This window comes from Melopsittacus undulatus, unplaced genomic scaffold (assembly GCF_012275295.1).
Source record: "Melopsittacus undulatus isolate bMelUnd1 unplaced genomic scaffold, bMelUnd1.mat.Z mat_scaffold_494_arrow_ctg1, whole genome shotgun sequence".
Lineage (NCBI taxonomy): Eukaryota > Metazoa > Chordata > Aves > Psittaciformes > Psittaculidae > Melopsittacus > Melopsittacus undulatus.
The window spans coordinates 39,343-50,238 of NW_022994367.1; the positions used below are offsets into that span (position 1 = coordinate 39,343).

Sequence of the window (10,896 nt, forward strand, 5' to 3'; positions counted from 1 at the left end):
CCGGCGGCGCCGGATCACTGCTCTGATTGGCTGCGGCGGTTGTCAATCACGCTTAGTCCCGCCCGGCGCCAACGGCGCCCCCCCACTCCTCTGATTGGCTGCGGCAGTTGTCAATCAAGCTTAGTCCCGCCCGGCGCCGACGGCGCCCCCCCACTCCTCTGATTGGCTGCGGCAGTTGTCAATCACGCTTAGTCCCGCCCGGCGCCGACGGCGCCCCCCCACGCCTCTGATTGGCTGCGGCTGTTGTCAATCACGCTTAGTCCCGCCCTGCGCCGGCTCCGCCCCCCACTCCTCTGATTGGCTGATGCGCACGTGACCCGCTCCTAGCCACGCCCCTCTCCGGCTCCGCCCCCCTTCTCCTCTGATTGGCTGATGCGCACGTGACCCGCTCCTAGCCACGCCCCTCTCCGGCTCCGCCCCCCCTGTCCTCTGATTGGCTGATGAGTACGTCACCCGCTCGTAGCCACGCCCCTCGCCGGCTCCGCCCCCTCACTCTTCTGATTGGCTGATGAGCACGTCACCCGCTCCTAGCCACGCCCCTCTCCGACACCGCCCCCCCACTCCTCTGATTGGCTGAGGCGAAGCCGAACCCTCCCGAAGGGGCGGAACCGGCCGAAGAGAACCGAGCGGAGCCGAAGCCGCCTGAGGGGGACGGAGCCGCCCGAAGGGAACCGAGCGGAGCCGAAGCCGCCTGAGGGGGACGGAGCCGCCCGGAGGGACCGGAGTGGCTTCCATGGGGTCCCAGGGGAGCCGACAGCTGCCATTGCCCCCCCCGTTTGCCTCCGCCGAGTCCCGTTACCCCCATGATTCGCCTCGGCTCGGTACGGTACGGTCCGGGCCCGGTTCGGCGGCACAACCCGCACCCCGACTGGCTGAGACGCCTGTCAGTCACTCTTACTCCCGCCCCGCTTCCGTTCGGCTTCTACACTGGCCCCCCCACTCCTCTGATTGGCTGCGGCGCTTGTCAGTCACGCCTAGTCCCGCCCGGCTCCGGCGGCGCCGGATCACTGCTCTGATTGGCTGCGGCGGTTGTCAATCACGCTTAGTCCCGCCCGGCGCCGGCGGCGCCCCCCCACTCCTCTGATTGGCTGCGGCGGTTGTCAATCACGCTTAGTCCCGCCCGGCGCCGGCTCCGCCCCCCACTCCTCTGATTGGCTGATGCGCACGTGACCCGCTCCTAGCCACGCCCCTCTCCGGCTCCGCCCCCCTCTCCTCTGATTGGCTGATGCGCACGTGACCCGCTCCTAGCCACGCCCCTCTCCGGCTCCGCCCCCCTCTCCTCTGATTGGCTGATGCGCACGTGACCCGCTCCTAGCCACGCCCCTCTCCGGCTCCGCCCCCCCTCCTCTGATTGGCTGATGAGTACGTCACCCTCTCGTAGCCACGCCCCTCGCCGTCACCCCCCCCCCACTCTTCTGATTGGCTGATGAGCACGTCACCCGCTCCTAGCCACGCCCCTCTCCGACACCGCCCCCCCACTCCTCTGATTGGCTGAGGCGAAGCCGAACCCTCCCGAAGCGGCGGAACCGGCCGAAGAGAACCGAGCGGAGCCGAAGCCGCCTGAGGGGGACGGAGCCGCCCGAAGGGAACCGAGCGCAGCCGAAGCCGCCTGAGGGGGACGGAACCGCCCGGAGGGACCGGAGTGGCTGCCACGGGGTCCCAGGGGAGCCGACAGCTGCCATTGCCCCCCCCGTTTGCCTCCGCCGAGTCCCGTTACCCCCATGATTCGCCTCGGCTCGGTACGGTACGGTCCGGGCCCGGTTCGGCGGCACAACCCGCACCCCGACTGGCTGAGACGCCTGTCAGTCACTCTTACTCCCGCCCCGCTTCCGTTCGGCTTCTACACTGGCCCCCCCACTCCTCTGATTGGCTGCGGCGCTTGTCAGTCACGCCTAGTCCCGCCCGGCTCCGGCGGCGCGGGATCACTGCTCTGATTGGCTGCGGCGGTTGTCAATCACGCTTAGTCCCGCCCGGCGCCGACGGCGCCCCCCCACTCCTCTGATTGGCTGCGGCGGTTGTCAATCACGCTTAGTCCCGCCCGGCGCCGACGGCGCCCCCCCACGCCTCTGATTGGCTGCGGCGGTTGTCAATCACGCTTAGTCCCGCCCAGCGCCGGCTCCGCCCCCCACTCCTCTGATTGGCTGATGCGCACGTGACCCGCTCCTAGCCACGCCCCTCTCCGGCTCCGCCCCCCTTTCCTCTGATTGGCTGATGCGCACGTGACCCGCTCCTAGCCACGCCCCTCTCCGGCTCCGCCCCCCCTCTCCTCTGATTGGCTGATGAGTACGTCACCCGCTCGTAGCCACGCCCCTCGCCGGCTCCGCCCCCTCACTCTTCTGATTGGCTGATGAGCACGTCACCCGCTCCTAGCCACGCCCCTCTCCGACACCGCCCCCCCACTCCTCTGATTGGCTGAGGCGAAGCCGAACCCTCCCGAAGCGGCGGAACCGGCCGAAGAGAACCGAGCGGAGCCGAAGCCGCCGGAAGGGACGTAGCCGCCCGAAGGGAGCCGAGCGCAGCCGAAGCCGCCTGAGGGGGACGGAGCCGCCCGAAGGAAACCGAGCGCAGCCGAAGCCGCCTGAGGGGGACGGAGCCGCCCGAAGGGAACCGAGCGCAGCCGAAGCCGCCTGAGGGGGACGGAGCCGCCCGAAGGGAACCGAGCGGAGCCGAAGCCGCCTGAGGGGGACGGAGCCGCCCGGAGGGACCGGAGTGGCTTCCATGGGGTCCCAGGGGAGCCGACAGCTGCCATTGCCCCCCCCGTTTGCCTCCGCCGAGTCCCGTTACCCCCATGATTCGCCTCGGCTCGGTACGGTACGGTCCGGGCCCGGTTCGGCGGCACAACCCGCACCCCGACTGGCTGAGACGCCTGTCAGTCACTCTTACTCCCGCCCCGCTTCCGTTCGGCTTCTACACTGGCCCCCCCACTCCTCTGATTGGCTGCGGCGCTTGTCAGTCACGCCTAGTCCCGCCCGGCTCCGGCGGCGCCGGATCACTGCTCTGATTGGCTGCGGCGGTTGTCAATCACGCTTAGTCCCGCCCGGCGCCGGCGGCGCCCCCCCACTCCTCTGATTGGCTGCGGCGGTTGTCAATCACGCTTAGTCCCGCCCGGCGCCGACGGCGCCCCCCCACGCCTCTGATTGGCTGTGGCGGTTGTCAATCACGCTTAGTCCCGCCCGGCGCCGGCGGCACCCCCCCACGCCTCTGATTGGCTGCTGCGGTGGTCAATCACGCTTAGTCCCGCCCGGCGCCGGCTCCGCCCCCCCACGCCTCTGATTGGCTGCGGCGGTTGTCAATCACGCTTAGTCCCGCCCGGCGCCGACGGCGCCCCCCCACGCCTCTGATTGGCTGCGGCGCTTGTCAATCACGCTTAGTCCCGCCCGGCGCCGGCTCCGCCCCCCGCTCTTCTGATTGGCTGAGGCGCACGTGACCCGCTCGTAGCCACGCCCCTCTCCGGCTCCGCCCCCCCTCCTCTGATTGGCTGATGAGTACGTCACCCTCTCGTAGCCACGCCCCTCGCCGGCAGCGCCCCCCCACTCTTCTGATTGGCTGATGAGCACGTCACCCGCTCCTAGCCACGCCCCTCTCCGACACCGCCCCCCCACTCCTCTGATTGGCTGAGGCGAAGCCGAACCCTCCCGAAGCGGCGGAACCGGCCGAAGAGAACCGAGCGGAGCCGAAGCCGCCTGAGGGGGACGGAGCCGCCCGAAGGGAACCGAGCGCAGCCGAAGCCGCCTGAGGGGGACGGAACCGCCCGGAGGGACCGGAGTGGCTGCCACGGGGTCCCAGGGGAGCCGACAGCTGCCATTGCCCCCCCCGTTTGCCTCCGCCGAGTCCCGTTACCCCCATGATTCGCCTCGGCTCGGTACGGTACGGTCCGGGCCCGGTTCGGCGGCACAAGCCGCACCCCGACTGGCTGAGACGCCTGTCAGTCACTCTTAGTCCCGCCCCGCTTCCGTTGGGCTTCTACACTGGCCCCCCCACTCCTCTGATTGGCTGCGGCGCTTGTCAGTCACGCCTAGTCCCGCCCGGCTCCGGCGGCGCCGGATCACTGCTCTGATTGGCTGCGGCGGTTGTCAATCACGCTTAGTCCCGCCCGGCGCCGACGGCGCCCCCCCACGCCTCTGATTGGCTGCGGCGGTTGTCAATCACGCTTAGTCCCGCCCGGCGCCTACGGCGCCCCCCCACGCCTCTGATTGGCTGCAGCGGTTGTCAATCACGCTTAGTCCCGCCCGGCGCCGACGGCGCCCCCCCACGCCTCTGATTGGCTGCGGCGCTTGTCAATCACGCTTAGTCCCGCCCGGCGCCGGCTCCGCCCCCCCGCTCTTCTGATTGGCTGATGCGCACGTGACCCGCTCCTAGCCACGCCCCTCTCCGGCTCCGCGCCCCCCTCTCCTCTGATTGGCTGATGAGGACGTCACCCTCTCGTAGCCACGCCCCTTTCGGTCATCGCCCCCCCACTCCTCTGATTGGCTGAGGCTCCACCCGCGCAGTCGCTTTTCTCACCGTGTGCAGTACCGAACTTTGGCCACATGATGGCAGCACCAGTCGTCTCTCGGCGCTGCACCTCCGCTTTCCCGACCCGGTTTGCCGCTGATTGCCGCCCGAAGGACACACGGTAGTACCGGACAGTGGCCCCCAGCCGCTTTCTCCCCCGTCGCCCCCCATTTCAATGCTGAATTTTCGACAGAGCGGCCCCCCCCTCCCGTCTTCACCGACACATGACGGCAGCAGCGAGCGGCTTCCGGAGCCGCTCCGCCCCCCCCACCTCCACCACCTGCAGTACCGCCGTTCGGACGCACGGTGGCAGCACACGCTCCCTTTTTCGGTGCCGCAGGGGAAACGGGCTCCGGAGCTGCTGCTCCGCGCCCGGCTTCAGTCCTCCGTGGAATGCTCCTCGGAGCGGTGCTTTTGGTTTTGCAAACGCCGCAGGCATCACCTGCACACACAGAGCTCCTGCCCTCGCTTGGCCACCTGAAATTCAGAGGGAGCTCTGCACACGGCCTCTCCGGTGCCCGATCTCTGGATCTCTCTCTAAGAGATGGGGCTGTTCTCTGGATAAAGCACGCCGGGGTTTGCTCTGTTGAAGAGCCCTTTTCTCCCTGGATCTCCTCCTGGGCTGCAGCCATCAGCCAAAACGGAAAGCACTGCTCATCCTACCTCTTTTACCCCAGGTGCTGCTTTGCCCCCAGATCATTGAGGGAGGAGTTGTGGCTGCTGCCTGGGGTATAAAGGCGCAGTGTTGCCGGGAGAGACTCATTCAGCTCTCGGGCTTCAGCGGGTTGAGTTCTCTGTGCTGTGCTTTGTGTTTTGTAGCTTTGGAGTCTTGCGGCGTTTTGTGCTGTTGTGCTGGGATGTTTGCCGTAATGGAATCAGCTGAGTGCGGAGCATCAGGACCTCTCAAGGCTTCCCAGTGAGTGCATTAACAAGTGTCTCTGTACGGCTTTCTTTTCAGGGCTGTTATATTTATATTGTTATAATTTTATTATACTTGTCAGTCACAGCACACGGAGCGCGAGCGTCCAGCCCGGCTCCCACAGTTGGGGAGCCGCTACCGAAAGCTGGTGCTGGGCATCCCCTACACACGGAGGCACCCGGAGCGGTGCCACCAGTATGCCGAGCAAGCCTGGGTAGGGGATGGCCAGCGACAGCTTTTCCGGACAGATTTCAGCCGTCCATGCCTCAGTTTTCCTATCTATAAGCCAGGAACAACAGCAATTCTCCCCTGCTTCCCTGCGCTTCCCAGTTTGCCGGTTTTATTTATTCTCTTCTCTGTTCCTTTGAAAGGCAGCTCCCACCCGTAAGCACCAAAGAGTCCTCCTCAGCCTCGGGTCTGAGTCAGCTCCCCGGGCATGGGGCATTCTGTGCTGCAGGGAACAGAGCGTGCGGGCGACACGGGTCCTGCATGGACAGTAAGTAAAGGGCTCAAAGGAAAAGAGGGGGAAACAGAAAAGTCTAAAGCCATTTTTCAGGGTTCCAGCCCCTTCCCCAAATTGGTTGCTTCTTTTTGGCACTTCCCGCTGTTTCGAAGAGCTTTAATGATGCTGGGTTGTATGAGCCGATAGGCTCAGAGCCCCGCAGTCATGCTTTTGCTGGGCTGATGTTGTCAATTCTCCTTTGTTTTCCCTCAGCCTCGTTGCTGTTCTCGTCTGCGTGCGATCATCCAGGGTGAGACCAGGGGACATACTAGGAAGACTGCTGGGGATGCCTTCCGTCTTCTCCCTGCGTACCAGGAACTCTGTCATCTGACGGTGAGTAATACCAGTGTGCTTTTGTACACGGTATGCAGCCTGCCAAAGTGTTTTGCTTCCAAGTTACCATTGCGTATTACCCAAAAGCAACTGAGACATTTGGGGTTAGCTTTGTATATAGATACAGATGAGGCATCTGAAGCGTGTCTGTCTGTAAAAAATACCTACATTTAGATCAGACTCAAATCTCTCTGGAGAAGATGTTGTTCCTTATGGTCCTGCTGAAGTCTGTTTGGAAGAGATACCAAGCAATAGTGGCTCTGTCTAAATAACAAGTATTATTAGTTTGGGCCTGTTTTATTGGCTGGAAAGGCTTCTGAAGAAGCACACCAGCGTACTGGGAATATAATGGGAGGTGTAAAGGGCTTTGTTAACCTTTACTGGGACTTGAATGCTTGTGGTGGAAGGAAAATTTGGCAGGCATAGGTGTTAGTTTGTATAAGGGAAGCCTTAGGTTGGGTGGTGTCAGTGTCGGTTTGGGTCTTACAGGGGTCAGGTTGGATACTGCTGGTGGCCCTTTGGGAGCCATTGGTGTTAGGATGGATAGTACAGAGTGGGTGAGGTTGGAAGGGATTTCCTGCTGTTTACTCCAAGCCCTTGCTCAGCCTCTGGTGCCTTGTCCTCTCTGAACATCTCCAAGATCTCTACAAGTTCTTTGGGCAACGTGTTCTGGTGATTGGTTTGTTTGAGAGTAAACCTTTTCTCTTAATGTTTAAATGAACTTTCCTGCCCTGTGTTTCGTTTCCTGCCCATTGCCTCTGTCTGTGGTTTTGGTTGTGTTGTGACACGGGGAACAACTCCATGGGGTGCTACAAAATGTCATCAGACAGCCTGGGTGACCTTTGAAGGTACCACCTTTTCCATTGGCAGTGAGATAAGAACCTGGTTTGGGTTTTTGCCTTCCCCTACATGTGTTTGCCTTCCCCCTGATGTGTTGGAAAATAAAGCTAGGACTGCTGGCTTTTGTGTTGCAAGGAGGGGAACAGGTAGGCAGAGGTATTTGTAGAATATAATGCATCCCATTTTTATTTTATGTAGATGAGGTGCCAACCAGCAATTAATAATGTGGGAAGTTAACCAGATTTGAAGAAACATGAAAGAGGGTTTATGAGTGAATCAGAACTGAGCAGATGACCTGCTTTGATTGAGCTCTATGCACTTGCTGGAATGTTTTTCTTTTTTTGGGGTTTTTTTTTTTGGTCAGTTGAGGGAGTCAGTGCTGACATGCTGTAGAGAAGTCAATTGGTGAATCTGGGTGAAACTGGCTCAGTTTAATTTGTATACACAGCCCCACAAACATAGGAATTTGTAATCCCTGTGATGGATTTGAAATGAAAATCTACTGCTGTGACATGTGAGGGTGAGCGGACATTGCAATTGCCAGACAGAACACCAGACTTTAACAGTAAAATTCGCTCATCTCATGCAGAAGTGGAGCAGCAGACTGGGTATTATGGTGCAGTTCAGGGCTCAAACTCAGAGAAGCTGTGCTTCAGCTCCTGTTTTCCTAGCATTTAACCATACGAAGAACCTATGGAGAAGCTTGGTTGCAACTTGTGGTCTGCTAGGGTAGTGAAGGAAGTAGGCTGTGAGGGAGATCAGGTCTTTTAAGTTTAGGTTGCTACTTCTTTGGGCACTTGGAGGACTAGTTTCAGTCTGTTACTGTTCTCTGCTGGTAACAAGGAGTAGCTGATGACTAAGACAGTCAAGGTAACCAGATGGTCCATTGGGCCGTTCCACCTTTCACTTGTACGTGACAGGACTGAGTGGCACAAGCAAGCAACCTATCCTGTCCTGTAAACTCCATTACTATTTATTCCCTTTTTTTCTCAACTTAAACCACATAAAAGCAGCTACTTTTCTTTCCGGGCATAGAAACAATGTTCTCCCTGTAATGAGCTGCTCCATGGTGTGTTCCTACCCATGGATATCATTAAAATAATAAACTCCAGATCATTAATTTGCTGCACACTGCTTGCTGTGTTAATGGCTGCTGCCTTTCCTTCCCGTCATCCTTGATGATACTGAGGGCAGGTGGCTGTTTCTGGGAGGAGCAGTCTGGTTTCCCATGGAGAAGCTGAATTGTTTCATCTCACTCTCCATCACTGGCAATGGCAAACAAGGCTCTTAGATAAATGCATATTGGTGCTTTTTTTCCTTCCTGTTGGAAAAGGTGGTACAGGCTATGTTTGTGTGTGTGTGTTCCAGTATCCAGGGGCTGGTTCATAGCCTGTTGAGCTGTGCTAGATAGTAAAATATGTTACCTCTTCTGAGAACTGATAAATATGCTTAAAAGTCTTCTGTGGAGGTATATGGATAAACTTGAAGTATCTCAGATATATGGTGCTAGATATGTTTGCTAAGGGTTTATATACACTTTGAATTGAGATATGAGTAGTGATCATCAGGGAAGAAATCTTTTCATTAACTTGATTAGGCCACAGATCCTTATACCCTGTCTTGACAGTTCTTGGACAACAACAGTCTTGCCTTAAATGGCATAGATCAAGGTCAGTCAGTAGAATATGAGATGTCTTATAAGTATCCTTACTCTATCCCCCAGTATCATGAATATTTAAAGAACTAATAAACTATTTTCAGTGTATACGCAGGTAAGCTTTATCCAAGTAGACAGGTGCTCATTGTGAAGTACAGTTTTAGTCCCTTCTTTGTAATTCTTCTGTATATAGGTTGTGGTAATGGAGAGACAGAAGTGTTTGGCACTGCTGCCAGATTGTAACCAGACCTTACCTCTGCCTTTTTTCTTCTCCTTGTAGCTCCTCCAGATGGACCTCCTTTCCAGCTGAACTCAATCACCACTGCACTGATTTCAGGCCTTGTCCACCTAGGAGTCACAAACGTTTTCTTTTTTGTATGTTCCTTAACTCTTCTGTGCAGAAAGTGGCATGACAGTTCAGTCTTGAGTGGCATCTGAAATGCAGGTTTCAGCTGAAACCGGTGATTTACTTGCACTTTTTCTGTGGGGCTGTCTTTCTTGTCCATGAAATATGATTCCATTAAAAATGTTGACACAATGTTCCAGCTGTATCCAGCTTCTATACCAGCTGTTCTGTATTTTTATTTTGCTAGATTATGTTGTGTAGGTAAAGCAGCAGTGGTATTGGTAACATTCAGAAATGCTCATAAGTTCATACACACGTAGTAAGATAAGGATCTCGTCTATTTTGTCATGGCATTTTTCACATGTTTGCTTCTCAGAAGGACTTTGTTTTATTCTATCTTGGTTAAAAATAAAAACAAACCAAAACTTGCGACACGCTTAGAATAAGTGATTTTGTGTATTGTTCATTTGGAAGTGTTTTTAGATGTATCTTCCATTGGATTGTGATGATAACATGTGAAGGACATAATTTGGTTGCATGTCTTTAAGTCATATAGTTTAAGGCAAACTGCACTTGGTCCCAGGGAATGATGCTGCAGTTCTTGAGGTGGAAAAATCTTTTCCAGCAAAATCGTTGTGTAAGAAGCAGTGAAAACTTTAACTAATGTTTACCATCAAGTTAATTATGCACAGATGCACAAGTGTCCCAGGCCAAGTGGAATTCTGACCTTTGGCCATCAGAATTGATGAATGGCTTTTGTGGCAAATGAGGAGTGCCAGCAGAAGGGATTCAGGGCCTTGTGTGACTCCTTGGAGAAGGCTTGGTTTGGAAAAGAGGTCAGATGTGGACTTTGGGTTTCGTTTACCCACATCTATAATGGGGTCAAGAGTAGTTCCACATAGTTCAGTGTGTGGTTCATACTCTGTCCCATGAGGTGGGTCTTCTGTGGCCTAAGTCCAGTTTATTTAAGAAACGTTTCATGTGCAGAGCAGTTCACAGCCTGAATTGGTTTAATCTGCAACATCTGGAAATAACTTTACCGAAGTCCCCTGACAGTGAAGACTAAGCCATTACAGAAGGTAAGTCCTTGTAGCCACTGAGAGCTGGCTAAACTTGCCCCTTGAGGTGGTAGAAAAACTGACAGTCCAGAAGGCATTTAGGCACAGGGGTAGAACAAATAAATTCTGTTTAAGGGCCTCTCACTCGGGCACAATCATATGATAAACCATTTAAACAGTTTCCAGTGTATGGTGCTGCGTGGCAGCCTTGGAGCCCAGACAAAGCCACCCTGAGCGCTCTGCAGTTGCTGAAGTAGGTGTGCTCTCCAGCTTCTTTGGAATTCCTGCTTCGGCTTTATAAATCCCTTGGTGATCCTTCTGAGAAAATGCCGGTGTCAGAGCAAATTATTATTACTACTGACATGATAATAAAAGGTGAAATCAGATGTTGCTTGGAAAATTGAATTCCTGCTATAAAATGATGCTGTCAGGGCTGTGCATTGCACAGTACCTGCAATTTGCTCATTTAAAGTAGTATGTCATCTACTCTACAGCTGCTTTTCAGCTCCTCCCCTCTCCTCCCAGTAATTGGCAAATGATGGGATGTGGTTACATGGCCATTTACAGTACTTATTAGCATTTCATTTATAACATTATCATCCAAACCAGATTTAATTGCTGTCTGGGTGTAAACATTTCTATCTTGCAAATGGCAACTCCATTCACTTCTCTGCCACTGAGGAATACGGTATATTCTCAGAAGAGAAAACACAAATTTGTCACGGATGGCTGCATCCACTGTACCTG

General features: G+C 56.1%; 1 long non-coding RNA gene across 3 annotated transcripts; it reads left to right on the forward strand.

Moving 5' to 3' along the window:
* The first annotated feature begins 4,508 nt into the window (after window positions 1-4,508).
* On the forward strand, window positions 4,509-9,520 carry LOC117438555 (uncharacterized). Of its 3 annotated transcripts, none has more exons than XR_004550882.1 (5): window positions 4,509-4,615; window positions 5,314-5,410; window positions 5,785-5,909; window positions 6,129-6,248; window positions 9,026-9,520. It is a non-coding gene; the product is annotated as an uncharacterized lncRNA (long non-coding RNA). The 3 variants fall into 3 exon arrangements; XR_004550883.1 differs by lacking the exon at window positions 4,509-4,615 and adding an exon at window positions 4,651-5,171; XR_004550881.1 differs by lacking the exon at window positions 4,509-4,615 and having other exon boundaries at window positions 5,240-5,410.
* Window positions 9,521-10,896: the final 1,376 nt, after the last annotated feature.